The 18,949-nt window shown below is 43.7% G+C and overlaps 8 non-coding genes across 8 annotated transcripts; all 8 read left to right on the forward strand.

Annotated features, from left to right (window-relative positions):
* Nucleotides 1-1,762: 1,762 nt before the first annotated feature.
* TRNAA-CGC (transfer RNA alanine (anticodon CGC)) lies at nt 1,763-1,834 on the forward strand. Its single transcript has one exon. It is a non-coding gene; the product is annotated as a tRNA-Ala (tRNA).
* A 3,535-nt stretch (nt 1,835-5,369) lies between these two features.
* On the forward strand, nt 5,370-5,441 carry TRNAA-CGC (transfer RNA alanine (anticodon CGC)). Its single transcript has one exon. It is a non-coding gene; the product is annotated as a tRNA-Ala (tRNA).
* Nucleotides 5,442-6,270: 829 nt separating this feature from the next.
* Nucleotides 6,271-6,342, forward strand: TRNAA-CGC (transfer RNA alanine (anticodon CGC)). Its single transcript has one exon. It is a non-coding gene; the product is annotated as a tRNA-Ala (tRNA).
* Nucleotides 6,343-10,464: 4,122 nt separating this feature from the next.
* TRNAA-CGC (transfer RNA alanine (anticodon CGC)) lies at nt 10,465-10,536 on the forward strand. The gene has a single exon. It is a non-coding gene; the product is annotated as a tRNA-Ala (tRNA).
* An 829-nt stretch (nt 10,537-11,365) lies between these two features.
* Nucleotides 11,366-11,437, forward strand: TRNAA-CGC (transfer RNA alanine (anticodon CGC)). Its single transcript has one exon. It is a non-coding gene; the product is annotated as a tRNA-Ala (tRNA).
* Nucleotides 11,438-13,174: 1,737 nt separating this feature from the next.
* TRNAA-CGC (transfer RNA alanine (anticodon CGC)) lies at nt 13,175-13,246 on the forward strand. Its single transcript has one exon. It is a non-coding gene; the product is annotated as a tRNA-Ala (tRNA).
* Nucleotides 13,247-14,985: 1,739 nt separating this feature from the next.
* Nucleotides 14,986-15,057, forward strand: TRNAA-CGC (transfer RNA alanine (anticodon CGC)). The gene has a single exon. It is a non-coding gene; the product is annotated as a tRNA-Ala (tRNA).
* Nucleotides 15,058-15,885: 828 nt separating this feature from the next.
* TRNAA-CGC (transfer RNA alanine (anticodon CGC)) lies at nt 15,886-15,957 on the forward strand. Its single transcript has one exon. It is a non-coding gene; the product is annotated as a tRNA-Ala (tRNA).
* The last annotated feature ends 2,992 nt before the right edge of the window (nt 15,958-18,949 follow it).

The following is an 18,949-nucleotide window of genomic DNA, read 5'->3' on the forward strand; positions in this document are numbered from 1 at the left end:
GACGCTATTGGTGCGCGAGTCGCAATGCTGCAAATCGACCTCGAGAAAGCTTTTGACAGGGTGCCTCATGAAATTCTGCTGTGCATCCTAGATTATGTGAATTTAGGGAAAATAATCAAAGAGGGGGTTGTCATGGCGTACCGAGACTGCTCAACGCGGCTAATCGTTAACAAGGTGGTGGGGAAGCGCATCCCAGTCCAGCGTTCGGTCCGTCAGGGTTGTCCTCTCTCACCACTATTGTTTTGTTTGTACATAGAGTCCTTTTGTTTGAGTGTCATAGAGAATGACTGTGTCCGTGGGTTTAGGCTGCACGAGGTTGAAGTCCGACTGTTGGCTTATGCGGACGATATTGCCATTTTTTGCGCGGACTCTGACAGCATAGCAGACGCTGTCAAATGCGTTACTAACTTCTGTGTTGCAAGTGGCAGCGCTGTAAACTGGGGAAAATGCCTTGGCTTTTGGCACGGTGACTGGGCAGAAACCCCAGACAGTTGTGCCAGCATAAGGTTTGTTACGACACCGGCTAAATACTTGGGTGCTCCCCTCGAATGCTACAAGGACAGCGAATCGTACTGGAGGAGCCAAGTGGATAACCTGCGGGAAAGAGTGAACAAGTGGAATGGCTGGAATTGGTCTATGTTTTCTAAAGCCACAATTTGCAACATATTCTTAGTGAGTAAAATTTGGTATATCTTACAAGTCTTACATTGTTCAAGGGTAAACATCCAAAAATTTCACCGTGTGTTCGCTGTCTTTGTGTGGGAATCGTCTTGGGAAAGATCGAGTCGGACCAATTTATTTCTTCGAGTGCGAAATGGAGGACTCGGCTTGTCGCATTTGTTTTTAAGACAGGTAGTCAATCGATTTTGTTTCTTTAGAGACGTCGACAACCCATTCCTTCGCACTGTCTGTCAACTTCGCCTGGGGAAACACTTGCCTAACATGGTTGTATCAACCTGCAGCGTACCTGGTGGTGTTTATGGCTTTCTCCGCGAAGTTGTACTTTCTTGTAGGTTTCTGTCAGTGCGGTTTTCACTTGAATATTTGAGTCAAGTCCGACGAAGAAAGTTGTACAAGGACCTATGTGATGTGTTTTTACCAGTGCCTATGTATCGGTCCCTTTACATTGTATGCCATGGCCACACTGTACTAAAGCGCGTCAAGGCGATGAAAATATCGCCAGGTGCTAAGAATTTCTTTTTTAAATTACATACCGGTACGCTGACCGTCAAAACCTGGATGGCTGCAAAGGGGTTCTACGTTCCTTGGGGCACGCATTGCATAATATGCAGAAAGGAGGAGACAATTGAGCATGTATTCATTGACTGCTGGGATGCTGTCTTTCTTTGGGACGTGCTCCAGCGCACGATCAAAAAAGACTTCCCCATAAATGCATATGGCATCCGCTATTTGCATATACAAAGTGACGACGGTGCCCCATACGACATGATAATGCTTATGGCTCTTCATAGCATTTGGAAATCCAGGATGGCAGCCATGCACTTTGATGTAGATGCACGAGCACCCACCCAGTACTTCAAGGAGTATATAAGAAATTTTGTGGATGAACAAAAGCTGGAGGAATTCCCCCCAGAATGGTTGCCGCGCGTCGAATTACTATCGACGATAAAAACATTTTAACAGATGCGTGGCCACATCGTTTGAGCCATGGTTTTTACAATGTTTTGGATTGTGTTGTGTAATTATCAGTTAATATGTGTATTGTTTATGTGAGCCGAAAACAGGCAATAAGGAAAAAAAAGGGGGTGTAGCTCAGAGGTAGAGCGCTTGCTTCGCATGTGAGAAGTCCCGGGTTCGAACCCCGGCACCTCCAAAGTGCTCTCGACTTTAGCGCTTTTTTATGTGTTGTAATACTACGGCACCTTGAAATGCGACGAGGGATTCTACTAAAACATTGCTGCCCTTTTCTTTTATGATAGAAATATGTTTCTTTCTTTGTTGACAAAAAAATTGTATCACGTTGCAATGACGAGATGATTTTGTTTATTTCAAATAATCATTTATTTTGTTCTTAAAATAATCTGTTGAGCACCATCAAACGCATAAATAAGTGCTCCTGACATAACAGGGGTGCCGCTCAGAGGTAGAGCGCTTGCTTCGCATGTGAGATGTCCCTGGTTCGAACCGTGGCGCCTCGAGAGCTCTCTGAACATTTGCGGCCCCTCCGCGGTGGTCTAGTGGCTAAGGTACTCGGCTGCTGACCCGCAGGTCGCGGGTTCGTTTCCCGGCTGCGGCGGCTGCATTTCCGATGGAGGCGGAAATGTTGTAGGCCCGTGTGCTCAGATTTGGGTGCACGCTGAAGAACCCCAGGTGGTCGAAATTTCCGGAGCTTTCCACTACGGCGTCTCTCATAATCATATGGTGGTTTTGGGACGTGGAACCTAACAAATCAATCAATTTGAACTTTTGCGCTATCTTTTTTGTGTTGTACTACTACGGCACCATGAAATGCGACGAGATAATGTACTAAAACATCGGTGCCCTTTCCTTTATGATAGAAATGTGTTTTTATCTTTGTTGACAAAAAATTTATCGCGTTGCAATGACGAGTAGATTTTCTTTATTTCGAGTAATAATTATTTTTTTGTTAAAATAATTTCTTGAGCACCATAATTAGAATACATTAGTGCTCCTGGCATAATGGGGGTGTAGCTCAGAGGTAGAGCGCTTGCTTCGCATGTGAGAAGTCCCGGTTTCGAACCCCAGCACCTCCAAAGTGCTCTCGACTTTAGCGCTATCCTTTTTATGTGTTGTATACTACGGCACCATGAAATGCGACGAGTGATTCTACTATAACATTGCTGCCCTTTTCTTTTATGATAGAAATATGTTTCTTTCTTTGTTGACAAAAAAATTGTATGACGATGAATGACGGGATGATTTTGTTTATTTCGAGTAATAATTTATTTTGTTGTTAAAATAATCTGTTGAGCACCATCAAACGCATAAATAAGTGCTCCTGACATAACAGGTGTGCAGCTCAGAGGTAGAGCGCTTGCTTCGCATGTGAGAAGTCTCTGGTTCGAACCGTGGCGCCTCCAGAGCTCTCTGAGCTTTTCGGCCCCTTCGCGGTGGTCTAGTGTAAAGCTAAGGTACTCGGCTGCTGACCTGCAGGTCGCGGGTTCTTTTCCCGGCTGCCGCGGCTGCATTTCCGATGGAGGCGGAAATGTTGTAGGCCCGTGTGCTCAGATTTGGGTGCACGTTAAACAACCTCAGGTGGTCGAAATTTCCGTAGCCCTCCACTACGGCGTCTCTCATAATCATATGGTGGTTTTGGGATGTGAAACCCCACAAATCAATCAATTTGAACTTTTGCGCTATCTTTTTTGTGTTGTACTACTACGGCACCATAAAATGCGACGAGATAATCTACTAAAACATCGGTGCCCTTTCCTTTATGATAGAAATGTGTTTCTATCTTTGTTGACAAAAAATTTATCGCGTCACAATGACGAGATGATTTTGTTTATTTCGAGTAATAATTAATTTTTTGTTAAAATAATTTTTTGAGCACCATCAATAGAATACATTAGTGCTCCCGGCATAATGAGGGTGTAGCTCAGATGTAGAGCGCTTGCTTCGCATGTGAGAAGTCCCGGGTTCGAACCCCAGCACCTCCAAAGTGCTCTCGACTTTAGCGCTATCTTTTTAATGTGTTCTAATACTACGGCACCATCAAATGCGACGAATGATTCTACTAAAAGATTGCTGTCCTTTTCTTTTATGATAGAAATATGTTTCTTTCTTTATTGACAAAAAATTGTATCACGTTGCAATGACGGGATGATTTTGTTTATTTTGAGTAATAGTTTTTTTTGTTAAAATAATCTGTTGAGCACCATCAAACGCATAAATAAGTGCTCCTGACATAACAGAGGTGCAGCTCAGAGGTAGAGCGCTTCCTTGGCAAGTGAGAAGTCCCTGGTTCGAACCATGGCGCCTCCAGAGCTCTCTGAACTTTTGCGGCCCCTACGCGGTGGTCTAGTGGCTAAGGTACTCGGCTGCTGACCTGCAGTTCGCGGGTTCTTTTCCCGGCTGCGGCGGCTGCATTTCCGATGGAGGCGGAAATGTTGTAGGCCCGTGTGCTTAGATTTGGGTGCACTTTAAAGAACCCCAGGTGGTCGAAATTTCCGGAGCCCTCCACTATGGCGTCTCTCATATTCATATGGTGGTTTTGGGACGTGAATTCCCACAAATCAATCAATGTGAACTTTTGCGCTATCTTTTTTGTGTTGTACTACTACGACACCATGAAATGCGACGAGATAATCTACTAAAACATCGGTCTCTCTCCTATATGATAGAATTGTGTTTCTATCTTCGTTGACAAAAAATTTATCGCGTTGCAATGACGAGATGATTTTGTTTATTTCGAGTATTAATTTATTTTTTGTTAAAATAATTTTTTGAGCACCGTCAATAGCATACATAAGTGCTCCTGAAATAACGGGGGTGTAGATCAGAGGTAGAGCGCTTGCTTCGCATGAGAGAAGTCCCGGGTTCGAACCCCGGCACCTCCAAAGTGCTCTCGACTTTAGCGCTATCCTTTTTATGGAATACTACGGCACCATGAAATGCGACGAGTGATTCTACTAAAACATTGCTGCCCTTTTCTTTTATGATAGCAATATGTTTCTTTCTTTGTTGACAAAAAAATTTTATCACTTTGCAATGACGAGATGATTTTGTTTATTTCGAGTAATAATTTATTTTGTTGTTAAAATAATCTGTTGAGCACCATCAAACGCATAAATAAGTGCTCCTGACATAACAGGGGTGCAGCCCAGGGGTAGAGTTCTTGCTTCGCATGTGAGAAGTCCCTGGTTTGAACCGTGGCGCCTCCAGAGCTCTCTGAAATTTTGCGGCCCATCCGCGGTGATCTAGGGGCTAAGGTACTCGGCTGCTGACCCGCAGGTCGCGGGTTCTTTTCCCGGCGGCGGCGGCTGCATTTCCGATGGAGGCGGAAATGTTGTATGCCCGTGTGCTCATATTTGGGTGCACGTTAAAGAACCCCAGGTGGTCGAAATTTCCGGAGCCCTCCACTTCGGCGTCTCTCATAATCATATGGTGGTTTTGGAACGTGAAACCCCACAAATCAATCAATTTGAACTTTGGCGCTATCTTTTTCGTGTTGTACTACTACAGCACCTTGAAATGCGACGAGATAATCTACTAAAACATCGGTGCCCTTTCCTTTATGATAGAAATGTGTTTTTATCTTTGTTGACAAAAAATTTATCGCGTTGCAATGACGAGATGATTTTGTTTATTTCGAGTAATAATATTTTTTTTGTTAAAATTATTTCTTGAGCACCATCAATAGCATACATAAGGGCTCCTGACATAACGGGGGTGTAGCTCAGAGGTAGAGCGCTTGCTTCGCATGTGAGAAGTCCCGGGTTCGAACCCCGGCACCTCCAAAGTGCTCTCGACTTTAGCGCTTTTTTATGTGTTGTAATACTACGGCACCTTGAAATGCGACGAGGGATTCTACTAAAACATTGCTGCCCTTTTCTTTTATGATAGAAATATGTTTCTTTCTTTGTTGACAAAAAAATTGTATCACGTTGCAATGACGAGATGATTTTGTTTATTTCAAATAATCATTTATTTTGTTGTTAAAATAATCTGTTGAGCACCATCAAACGCATAAATAAGTGCTCCTGACATAACAGGGGTGCCGCTCAGAGGTAGAGCGCTTGCTTCGCATGTGAGATGTCCCTGGTTCGAACCGTGGAGCCTCGAGAGCTCTCTGAACAATTGCGGCCCCTCCGCGGTGGTCTAGTGGCTAAGGTACTCGGCTGCTGACCCGCAGGTCGCGGGTTCGTTTCCCGGCTGCGGCGGCTGCATTTCCGATGGAGGCGGAAATGTTGTATGCCCGTGTGCTCAGATTTGGGTGCACGTTAAAGAACCCCAGGTGGTCGAAATTTCCGGAGCCCTCCACTTCGGCGTCTCTCATAATCATATGGTGGTTTTGGAACGTGAAACCCCACAAATCAATCAATTTGAACTTTGGCGCTATCTTTTTCGTGTTGTACTACTACAGCACCTTGAAATGCGACGAGATAATCTACTAAAACATCGGTGCCCTTTCCTTTATGATAGAAATGTGTTTTTATCTTTGTTGACAAAAAATTTATCGCGTTGCAATGACGAGTAGATTTTCTTTATTTCGAGTAATAATTATTTTTTTGTTAAAATAATTTCTTGAGCACCATAATTAGAATACATTAGTGCTCCTGGCCTAATGGGGGTGTAGCTCAGAGGTAGAGCGCTTGCTTCGCATGTGAGAAGTCCCGGGTTCGAACCCCAGCACCTCCAAAGTGCTCTCGACTTTAGCGCTATCCTTTTTATGTGTTGTATACTACGGCACCATGAAATGCGACGAGTGATTCTACTATAACATTGCTGCCCTTTTCTTTTATGATAGAAATATGTTTCTTTCTTTGTTGACAAAAAAATTGTATCACGATGAATGACGGGATGATTTTGTTTATTTCGAGTAATAATTTATTTTGTTGTTAAAATAATCTGTTGAGCACCATCAAACGCATAAATAAGTGCTCCTAACATAACAGGTGTGCAGCTCAGAGGTAGAGCGCTTGCTTCGCATGTGAGAAGTCTCTGGTTCGAACCGTGGCGCCTTCAGAGCTCTCTGAGCTTTTCGGCCCCTCCGCGGTGGTCTAGTGTAAAGCTAAGGTACTCGGCTGCTGACCTGCAGGTCGCGGGTTCTTTTCCCGGCTGCCGCGGCTGCATTTCCGATGGAGGCGGAAATGTTGTAGGCCCGTGTGCTCAGATTTGGGTGCACGTTAAAGAACCTCAGGTGGTCGAAATTTCCGTAGCCCTCCACTACGGCGTCTCTCATAATCATATGGTGGTTTTGGGATGTGAAACCCCACAAATCAATCAATTTGAACTTTTGCGCTATCTTTTTTGTGTTGTACTACTACGGCACCATAAAATGCGACGAGATAATCTACTAAAACATCTATGCCCTTTCCTTTATGATAGAAATATGTTTCTATCTTTGTTGACAAAAAATTTATCGCGTCACAATGACGAGATGATTTTGTTTATTTCGAGTAATAATTAAATTTTTGTTAAAATAATTTTTTGAGCACCATCAATAGAATACATTAGTGCTCCTGGCATAATGAGGGTGTAGCTCAGAGGTAGAGCGCTTGCTTCGCATGTGAGAAGTCCCGGGTTCGAACCCCAGCACCTCCAAAGTGCTCTCGACTTAAGCGCTATCTTTTTAATGTGTTCTAATACTACGGCACCATCAAATGCGACGAATGATTCTACTAAAAGATTGCTGTCCTTTTCTTTTATGATAGAAATATGTTTCTTTCTTTATTTACAAAAAATTGTATCACGTTGCAATGACGGGATGATTTTGTTTATTTTGAGTAATAGTTTTTTTTTGTTGTTAAAATAATCTGTTGAGCACCATCAAACGCATAAATAAGTGCTCCTGACATAACAGAGGTGCAGCTCAGAGGTAGAGCGCTTCCTTGGCAAGTGAGAAGTCCCTGGTTCGAACCATGGCCCCTCCAGAGCTCTCTGAACTTTTGCGGCCCCTACGCGGTGGTCTAGTGGCTAAGGTACTCGGCTGCTGACCTGCAGTTCGCGGGTTCGTTTCCCGGCTGCGGCGGCTGCATTTCCGATGGAGGCGGAAATGTTGTAGGCCCGTGTGCTCAGATTTGGGTGCACTTTAAAGAACCCCAGGTGGTCGAAATTTCCGGCGCCCTCCACTATGGCGTCTCTCATATTCATATGGTGGTTTTGGGACGTGAATTCCCACAAATCAATCAATGTGAACTTTTGCGCTATCTTTTTTGTGTTGTACTACTACGGCACCATGAAATGCGACGAGATAATCTACTAAAACATCGGTGCCGTTTCCTTTATGATAGAATTGTGTTTCTATCTTCGTTGACAAAAAATTTATCGCGTTGCAATGACGAGATGATTTTGTTTATTTCGAGTAATTATTTATTTTTTGTTAAAATAATTTTTTGAGCACCATCAATAGCATACATAAGTGCTCTTGAAATAACGGGGGTGTAGATCAGAGGTAGAGCGCTTGCTTCGCATGTGAGAAGTCCCGGGTTCGAACCCTGGCACCTCCAAAGTGCTCTCGACTTTAGCGCTATCCTTTTTATGGAATACTACGGCACCATGAAATGCGACGAGTGATTCTACTAAAACATTGCTGCCCTTTTCTTTTATGATAGAAATATGTTTCTTTCTTTGTTGACAAAAAAATTTTATCACGTTGCAATGACGAGATGATTTTGTTTATTTCGAGTAATAATTTATTTTATTGTTAAAATAATGTGTTGAGCACCATCAAACACATAAATAAGTGCTCCTGACATAACAGGGGTGCAGCTCATAGGTAGAGCGCTTGCTTCGCATGTGAGAAGTCCCTGGTTCGAACTGTGGCACCTCAAGAGCTCTCTGAACTTTTGCGGCCCCTCCGCGGTGGTCTAGTGGCTAAGGTACTCGGCTGCTGACCCGCAGGTCGCGGGTTCGTTTCCCGGCTGCGGCGGCTGCATTTCCGATGGAGGCGGAAATGTTGTAGGCCCATGTGCTCAGATTTGGGTGCACGTTAAAGAACCCCAGGTGGTCGAAATTTCCGGAGCCCTCAACTACGGCGTCTCTCATAATCATATGGTGGTTTTGGGACGTGAAACCCCACAAATCAATCAGTTTGAACTTTTGCGCTATCTTTTTCTTGTTGTACTACTACGGCACCATGAAATGTGACGAGATAATCTACGAAAACATCGGTGCCCTTTCCTTTATGATAGAAATGTGTTTCTATGTTTGTTGACAAAACATTTATTGCGTTGAAATTACGAGATGATTTTGTTTATTTCGAGTAATAATTATTTTTTTGTTAAAATAATTTTTTGAGCATCATCAATAGCATACATTAGTGCTCATGACATAACTGGGGTGTAGCTCAGAAGTAGAGCGCTTGGTTCGCATGTGAGAAGTCCCGGGTTCGAACCCTGACACCTCCAAAGTGCTCTCGACTTTTGCGCTATCTTTTTATGTGTTGTAATACTACGGCACCGTGAAATGCGATGAGTGATTCTACTAAAACATTGCTGCCCTTTTCTTTTATGATAGAATAATGTTTCTTTCTTTGTTGACGAAAAAGTTGTATCACGTTGAAATGACGAGATGATTTTGTTTATTTCGAGTAATAATTTATTTTGTCGTTAAAATAATCTGTTGAGCACCATCAAACGCATAAATAAGTGCTCCTGACATAACAGGGGTGCAGCCCAGGGGTAGAGCGCTTGCTTCGCATGTGAGAAGTCTCTGGTTCGAACCGTGGGCCCTCCAGAGCTCTCTGAACTTTTGCGGCCCCTACGCAGTGGTCTAGTGGCTAAGGTACTCGGCTGCTGACCCGCAGTTCGCGGGTTCGTGTACCGGCTGCGGCGGCTGCATTTCCGATGGAGGCGGAAATGTTGTAGGCCCGTGTGCTCAGATTTGGGTGCACTTTAAAGAACCCCAGGTGGTTGAAATTTCCGGAGCCCTCCACTATGGCGTCTCTCATAATCATATGGTGGTTTTGGGACGTGAAACCCCACAAATCAATCAATGTGAACTTTTGCGCTATCTTTTTTAAGTTGTACTACTACAGCACCATGATATGCAACGAGATAATCTACTAAAACATCGGTGCCGTTTCCTTTATGATGGAAATATGTTTCTTTCTTTGTCGACAAAAAAATTGTATCACGTTGCAATGACGAGATGATTTTGTTTATTTCGAGTAATAATTTATTTTGTTGTTAAAATAATCTGTTGAGCACCACCAAACGCATAATTAGGTGCTCCTGACATAACAGGGGTGCAGCTCAGAGGTAGAGTTCTTGCTTCGCATGTGAGAAGTCCCTGGTTTGAACCGTGGCGCCTCCAGAGCTCTCTGATATTTTGCGGCCCATCCGCGGTGATCTAGGGGCTAAGGTACTCGGCTGCTGACCCGCAGGTCGCGGGTTCTTTTCCCGGCGGCGGCGGCTGCATTTCCAATGGAGGCGGAAATGTTGTATGCCCGTGTGCTCAGATTTGGGTGCACGTTAAAGAACCCCAGGTGGTCGAAATTTCCGGAGCCCTCCACTTCGGCGTCTCTCATAATCATATGGTGGTTTTGGAACGTGAAACCCCACAAATCAATCAATTTGAACTTTGGCGCTATCTTTTTCGTGTTGTACTACTACAGCACCTTGAAATGCGACGAGATAATCTACTAAAACATCGGTGCCCTTTCCTTTATGATAGAAATGTGTTTTTATCTTTGTTGACAAAAAATTTATCGCGTTGCAATGACGAGATGATTTTGTTTATTTCGAGTAATAATATTTTTTTTGTTAAAATTATTTCTTGAGCACCATCAATAGCATACATAAGGGCTCCTGACATAACGGGGGTGTAGCTCAGAGGTAGAGCCCTTGCTTCGCATGTGAGAAGTCCCGGGTTCGAACCCCGGCACCTCCAAAGTGCTCTCGACTTTAGCGCTTTTTTATGTGTTGTAATACTACGGCACCTTGAAATGCGACGAGGGATTCTACTAAAACATTGCTGCCCTTTTCTTTTATGATAGAAATATGTTTCTTTCTTTGTTGACAAAAAAATTGTATCACGTTGCAATGACGAGATGATTTTGTTTATTTCAAATAATCATTTATTTTGTTGTTAAAATAATCTGTTGAGCACCATCAAACGCATAAATAAGTGCTCCTGACATAACAGGGGTGCCGCTCAGAGGTAGAGCGCTTGCTTCGCATGTGAGATGTCCCTGGTTCGAACCGTGGCGCCTCGAGAGCTCTCTGAACATTTGCGGCCCCTCCGCGGTGGTCTAGTGGCTAAGGTACTCGGCTGCTGACCCGCAGGTCGCGGGTTCGTTTCCCGGCTGCGGCGGCTGCATTTCCGATGGAGGCGGAAATGTTGTATGCCCGTGTGCTCAGATTTGGGTGCACGTTAAAGAACCCCAGGTGGTCGAAATTTCCGGAGCCCTCCACTTCGGCGTCTCTCATAATCATATGGTGGTTTTGGAACGTGAAACCCCACAAATCAATCAATTTGAACTTTGGCGCTATCTTTTTCGTGTTGTACTACTACAGCACCTTGAAATGCGACGAGATAATCTACTAAAACATCGGTGCCCTTTCCTTTATGATAGAAATGTGTTTTTATCTTTGTTGACAAAAAATTTATCGCGTTGCAATGACGAGTAGATTTTCTTTATTTCGAGTAATAATTATTTTTTTGTTAAAATAATTTCTTGAGCACCATAATTAGAATACATTAGTGCTCCTGGCATAATGGGGGTGTAGCTCAGAGGTAGAGCGCTTGCTTCGCATGTGAGAAGTCCCGGGTTCGAACCCCAGCACCTCCAAAGTGCTCTCGACTTTAGCGCTATCCTTTTTATGTGTTGTATACTACGGCACCATGAAATGCGACGAGTGATTCTACTATAACATTGCTGCCCTTTTCATTATGATAGAAATATGTTTCTTTCTTTGTTGACAAAAAAATTGTATCACGATGAATGACGGGATGATTTTGTTTATTTCGAGTAATAATTTATTTTGTTGTTAAAATAATCTGTTGAGCACCATCAAACGCATAAATAAGTGCTCCTAACATAACAGGTGTGCAGCTCAGAGGTAGAGCGCTTGCTTCGCATGTGAGAAGTCTCTGGTTCGAACCGTGGCGCCTCCAGAGCTCTCTGAGCTTTTCGGCCCCTCCGCGGTGGTCTAGTGTAAAGCTAAGGTACTCGGCTGCTGACCTGCAGTTCGCGGGTTCTTTTCCCGGCTGCCGCGGCTGCATTTCCGATGGAGGCGGAAATGTTGTAGGCCCATGTGCTCAGATTTGGGTGCACGTTAAAGAACCTCAGGTGGTCGAAATTTCCGTAGCCCTCCACTATGGCGTCTCTCATAATCATATGGTGGTTTTGGGATGTGAAACCCCACAAATCAATCAATTTGAACTTTTGCGCTATCTTTTTTGTGTTGTACTACTACGGCACCATAAAATGCGACGAGATAATCTACTAAAACATCTGTGCCCTTTCCTTTATGATAGAAATGTGTTTCTATCTTTGTTGACAAAAAATTTATCGCGTCACAATGACGAGATGATTTTGTTTATTTCGAGTAATAATTATTTTTTGTTAAAATAATTTTTTGAGCACCATCAATAGAATACATTAGTGCTCCTGGCATAATGAGGGTGTAGCTCAGAGGTAGAGCGCTTGCTTCGCATGTGAGAAGTCCCGGGTTCGAACCCCAGCACCTCCAAAGTGCTCTCGACTTAAGCGCTATCTTTTTAATGTGTTCTAATACTACGGCACCATCAAATGCGACGAATGATTCTACTAAAAGATTGCTGTCCTTTTCTTTTATGATAGAAATATGTTTCTTTCTTTATTGACAAAAAATTGTATCACGTTGCAATGACGGGATGATTTTGTTTATTTTGAGTAATAGTTTTTTTTTGTTGTTAAAATAATCTGTTGAGCACCATCAAACGCATAAATAAGTGCTCCTGACATAACAGAGGTGCAGCTCAGAGGTAGAGCGCTTCCTTGGCAAGTGAGAAGTCCCTGGTTCGAACCATGGCGCCTCCAGAGCTCTCTGAACTTTTGCGGCCCCTACGCGGTGGTCTAGTGGCTAAGGTACTCGGCTGCTGACCTGCAGTTCGCGGGTTCGTTTCCCGGCTGCGGCGGCTGCATTTCCGATGGAGGCGGAAATGTTGTAGGCCCGTGTTCTCAGATTTGGGTGCACTTTAAAGAACCCCAGGTGGTCGAAATTTCCGGCGCCCTCCACTATGGCGTCTCTCATATTCATATGGTGGTTTTGGGACGTGAATTCCCACAAATCAATCAATGTGAACTTTTGCGCTATCTTTTTTGTGTTGTACTACTACGGCACCATGAAATGCGACGAGATAATCTACTAAAACATCGGTGCCGTTTCCTTTATGATAGAATTGTGTTTCTATCTTCGTTGACAAAAAATTTATCGCGTTGCAATGACGAGATGATTTTGTTTATTTCGAGTAATAATTTATTTTTTGTTAAAATAATTTTTTGAGCACCGTCAATAGCATACATAAGTGCTCCTGGCATAATGGGGGTGTAGCTCAGAGGTAGAGCACTTGCTTCGCATGTGAGAAGTCCCGGGTTCGAACCCCAGCACCTCCAAAGTGCTCTCGACTTTAGCGCTATCCTTTTTATGTGTTGTAATACTACGGCACCATGAAATTCGACGAGTGATTCTACTATAACATTGCTGCCCTTTTCTTTTATGATAGAAATATGTTTCTTTCTTTGTTGACAAAAAAATTGTATCACGATGAATGACGGGATGATTTTGTTTATTTCGAGTAATAATTTATTTTGTTGTTAAAATAATCTGTTGAGCACCATCAAACGCATAAATAAGTGCTCCTGACATAACAGGTGTGCAGTTCAGAGGTAGAGCGCTTGCTTCGCATGTGAGAAGTCTCTGGTTCGAACCGTGGCGCCTCCAGAGCTCTCTGAGCTTTTCGGCCCCTCCGCGGTGGTCTAGTGTAAAGCTAAGGTACTCGGCTGCTGACCTGCAGGTCGCGGGTTCTTTTCCCGGCTGCCGCGGCTGCATTTCCGATGGAGGCGGAAATGTTGTAGGCCCGTGTGCTCAGATTCGGGTGCACGGTAAAGAACCTCAGGTGGTCGAAATTTCCGTAGCCCTCCACTACGGCGTCTCTCATAATCATATGGTGGTTTTGGGATGTGAAACCCCACAAATCAATCAATTTGAACTTTTGCGCTATCTTTTTTGTGTTGTACTACTACGGCACCATAAAATGCGACGAGATAATCTACTAAAACATCGGTGCCCTTTCCTTTATGATAGAAATGTGTTTCTGTTTTTTTTTGACAAAAAATTTATCGCGTCACAATGACGAGATGATTTTGTTTATTGCGAGTAATAATAATTTTTTGTTAAAATAATTTTTTGAGCACCATCAATAGAATACATTAGTGCTCCTGGCATAATGAGGGTGTAGCTCAGAGGTAGAGCGCTTGCTTCGCATGTGAGAAGTGCCGGGTTCGAACCCCAGCACCTCCAAAGTGCTCTCGACTTTAGCGCTATCTTTTTAATGTGTTCTAATACTACGGCACCATCAAATGCGACGAATGATTCTACTAAAAGATTGCTGTCCTTTTCTTTTATAATAGAAATATGTTTCTTTCTTTATTGACAAAAAATTGTATCACGTTGCAATGACGGGATGATTTTGTTTATTTTGAGTAATAGTTTTTTTTGTTGTTAAAATAATCTGTTGAGCACCATCAAACGCATAAATAAGTGCTCCTGACATAACAGAGGTGCAGCTCAGAGGTAGAGCGCTTCCTTCGCAAGTGAGAAGTCCCTGGTTCGAACCATGGCGCCTCCAGAGCTCTCTGAACTTTTGCGGCCCCTACGCGGTGGTCTAGTGGCTAAGGTACTCGGCTGCTGACCTGCAGTTCGCGGGTTCGTTTCCCGGCTGCGGCGGCTGCATTTCCGATGGAGGCGGAAATGTTGTAGGCCCGTGTGCTCAGATTTGGGTGCACTTTAAAGAACCCCAGGTGGTCGAAATTTCCGGAGCCCTCCACTATGGCGTCTCTCATATTCATATGGTGGTTTTGGGACGTGAATTCCCACAAATCAATCAATGTGAACTTTGGCGCTATCTTTTTTGTGTTGTACTACTACGGCACCATGAAATGCGACGAGATAATCTACTAAAACATCGGTGCCGTTTCCTTTATGATAGAATTGTGTTTCTATCTTCGTTGACAAAAAATTTATCGCGTTGCAATGACGAGATGATTTTGTTTATTTCGAGTAATAATTTATTTTTTGTTAAAATAATTTTTTGAGCACCGTCAATAGCATACATAAGTGCTCCTGAAATAACGGGGGTGTAGATCAGAGGTAGAGCGCTTGCTTCGCATGTGAGAAGTCCCGGGTTCGAACCCCGGCACCTCCAAAGTGCTCTCGACTTTAGCGCTATCCTTTTTATGGAATACTACGGCACCATGAAATGCGACGAGTGATTCTACTAAAACATTGCTGCCCTTTTCGTTTATGATAGAAATATGTTTCTTTCTTTGTTGACAAAAAAATTTTATCACGTTGCCATGACGAGATGATTTTGTTTATTTCGAGTAATAATTTATTTTGTTGTTAAAATAATCTGTTGAGCACCATCAAACGCATAAATAAGTGCTCCTGACATAACAGGGGTGCAGCCCAGGGGTAGAGCGCTTGCTTCGCATGTGAGAAGTCTCTGGTTCGAACCGTGGCGCCTCCAGAGCTCTCTGAACTTTTGCGGCCCCTACGCAGTGGTCTAGTGGCTAAGGTACTCGGCTGCTGACCCGCAGTTCGCGGGTTCGTTTCCCGGCTGCGGCGGCTGCATTTCCGATGGAGGCGGAAATGTTGTAGGCCCGTGTGCTCAGATTTGGGTGCACTTTAAAGAACCCCAGGTGGTTGAAATTTCCGGAGCCCTCCACTATGGCGCCTCCCATATTCATATGGTGGTTTTGGGACGTGAAACCCCACAAATCAATCAATTTGAACTTTTGCGCTATCTTTTTCGTGTTGTACTACTAAAGCACCATGAAATGTGACGACATAATCTACTAAAACATCGGTGCCCTTTCCTATATGATAGAAATGTGTTTCTATCTTCGTTGACAAAAAATTTATCGCGTTGCAATGACGAGATGATTTTGTTTATTTCGAGTAATAATTTATTTTTTGTTAAAATAATTTTTTGAGCAATCTCAATAGCATACATAAGTGCTCCTGAAATAACGGGGGTGTAGATCAGAGGTAGAGCGCTTGCTTCGCATGTGAGAAGTCCCGGGTTCGAACCCCGGCACCTCCAAAGTGCTCTCGACTTTAGCGCTATCCTTTTTATGGAATACTACGGCACCATGAAATGCGACGAGTGATTCTACTAAAACATTGCTGCCCTTTTCTTTAATGATAGAAATATGTTTCTTTCTTTGTCGACAAAAAAATTTTATCACGTTGCAATGACGAGATGATTTTGTTTATTTCGAGTAATAATTTATTTTATTGTTAAAATAATGTGTTGAGCACCATCAAACGCACAAATAAGTGCTCCTGACATAACAGGGGTGCAGCTCAGAGGTAGAGCGCTTGCTTCGCATGTGAGAAGTCCCTGGTTCGAACTGTGGCACCTCCAGAGCTCTCTGAACTTTTGCGGCCCCTCCGCGGTGGTCTAATGGCTAAGGTACTCGGCTGCTGACCCGCAGGTCGCGGGTTCGTTTCCCGGCTGCGGCGGCTGCATTTCCGATGGAGGCGGATATGTTGTAGGCCCGTGTGCTCAGATTTGGGCGCACGTTAAAGAACCCCAGGTGGTCGAAATTTCCGGAGCCCTCAACTACGGCGTCTCTCATAATCATATGGTGGTTTTGGGACGTGAAACCCCACAAATCAATCAATTTGAACTTTTGCGCTATCTTTTTCGTGTTGTACTACTACAGCACCATGAAATGTGACGAGATAATCTACTAAAACATTGGTGCCCTTTCCTTCATGATATAAATGTGTTTCTATATTTGTTGAGAAAACATTTATTGCGTTGAAATTACGAGATGATTTTGTTTATTTCGAGTAATAATTATTTTTTTGTTAAAATAATTTTTTGAGCACCATCAATAGCTTACATTAGTGCTCATGACATAACTGGGGTGTAGCTCAGAAGTAGAGCGCTTGGTTCGCATGTGAGACGTCCCGGGTTCGAACTCCAGCACCTCCAAAGTACTCTCGACTTTTGCGCTATCTTTTTATGTGTTGTAATACTACGGCACCGTGAAATGCGATGAGTGATTCTACAAAAACATTGCTGCCCTTTTCTTTTATGATAGAAATATGTTTCTTTCTTTGTTGACGAAAAAGTTGTATCACGTTGAAATGACGAGAAGATATTGTTTATTTCGAGTAATAATTTATTTTGTTGTTAAAATAATCTGTTGAGCACCATCAAACGCATAAATAAGTGCTCCTGACATAACAGAGGTGCAGCCCAGGGGTAGAGCGCTTGCTTCGCATGTGAGAAGTCTCTGGTTCGAACCGTGGCGCCTCCAGAGCTCTCTGAACTTTTGCGGCCCCTACGCAGTGGTCTAGTGGCTAAGGTACTCGGCTGCTGACCCGCAGTTCGCGGGCTCGTTTCCCGGCTGCGGCGGCTGCATTTCCGATGGAGGCGGAAATGTTGTAGGCCCGTGTGCTCAGATTTGCGTGCACTTTAAAGAACCCCAGGTGGTTGAAATTTCCGGAGCCCTCCACTATGGCGTCTCTCATATTCATATGGTGGTTTTGGGACGTGAAACCCCACAAATCAATCAATGTGAACTTTTGCGCTATCTTTTTTGTGTTGTACTACTACAGCACCATGATATGCAACGAGATAATCTACTAAAACATCGGTGCCGCTTCCTTTATGATGGAAATATGTTTCTTTCTTTGTCGACAAAAAAATTGTATCACGTTGCAATGACGAGATGATTTTGTTTATTTCGAGTAATAATTTATTTTGTTGTTAAAGTAATCTGTTGAGCACCAACAAACGCATAATTAAGTGCTCCTGACATAACAGGGGTGCAGCTCAGAGGTAGAGTTCTTGCTTCGCATGTGAGAAGTCCCTGGTTTGAACCGTGGCGAATCCAGAGCTCTCTGAAATTTTGCGGCCCAACCGCGGTGATCTAGGGGCTAAGGTACTCGGCTGCTGACCCGCAGGTCGCGGGTTCTTTTCCCGGCGGCTGCGGCTGCATTTCCGATGGAGGCGGAAATGTTGTATGCCCGTGTGCTCAGATTTGGGTGCACGTTAAAGAACCCAAGGTGGTCGAAATTTCCGGAGCCCTCCACTTCGGCGTCTCTCATAATCATATGGTGGTTTTGGGACGTGAAACCCCACAAATCAATCAATTTGAACTTTCGCGCTATTTTTTCGTGTTGTACTACTACAGCACCTTGAAATGCGACAAGATAATCTACTAAAACATCGGTGCCCTTTCCTTTATGATAGAAATGTGTTTTTATCTTTGTTGACAAAAAAGTTATCGCATTGCAATGACGAGATGATTTTCTTTATTTCGAGTAATAATTAATTTTTTTGTTAAAATAATTTCTTGAGCACCATCAATAGAATACATTAGTGCTCCTGGCATAATGCGGGTGTAGCTCAGAGGTAGAGCGCTTGCTTCACATGTGAGAAGTCCCGGGTTCGAACCTCAGCACCTCCAAAGTGCTCTCGACTTTAGCGCTGTCTTTTTTTGTGTTGTACTACTACGGCACCATGAAATGCGACGAGATAATCTACTAAAACATTGGTGCCGTTTCCTTTATGATAGAAATATGTTTCTTTGTCGACAAAAAAATTGTATCACGTTGCAATGACGAGATGATTTTGTTTATTTCGAGTAATAATTTATTTTGTTGGTAAAATAATCTGTTGAGCACCACCAAACGCATAAATAAGTGCTCCTGACATAACAGGGGTGCAGCTCAGAGGTAGAGTGCTTGCTTCGCATGTGCGAAGTCCCTGGTTCGAACCGTGGCGCCTCCAGAGCTCTCGGAAATTTTGCGGCCCCTCCGTGGTGGTCTAGTGGCTAAGGTACTCGGCTGCTGACCCGCAGGTCGCGGGTTCTTTTCCCGGCTGCGGCGGCTGCATTTCCGATGGAGGCGGAAATTTTGTAGGCCCGTGTGCTCAGATTTGGGTGCACGTTAAAGAACCCTAGGTGGTCGAAATTTCCGGAGCCCTCCGCTTCGGCGTCTCTCATAATCATATGGTGGTTTTGGGACGTGAAACCCCACAAATCAATCAATTTGAACTTTTGCGCTATCTTTTTCGT

The sequence above is a fragment of the Rhipicephalus microplus genome, chromosome X, assembly GCF_043290135.1.
Source record: "Rhipicephalus microplus isolate Deutch F79 chromosome X, USDA_Rmic, whole genome shotgun sequence".
Taxonomy (NCBI): domain Eukaryota; kingdom Metazoa; phylum Arthropoda; class Arachnida; order Ixodida; family Ixodidae; genus Rhipicephalus; species Rhipicephalus microplus.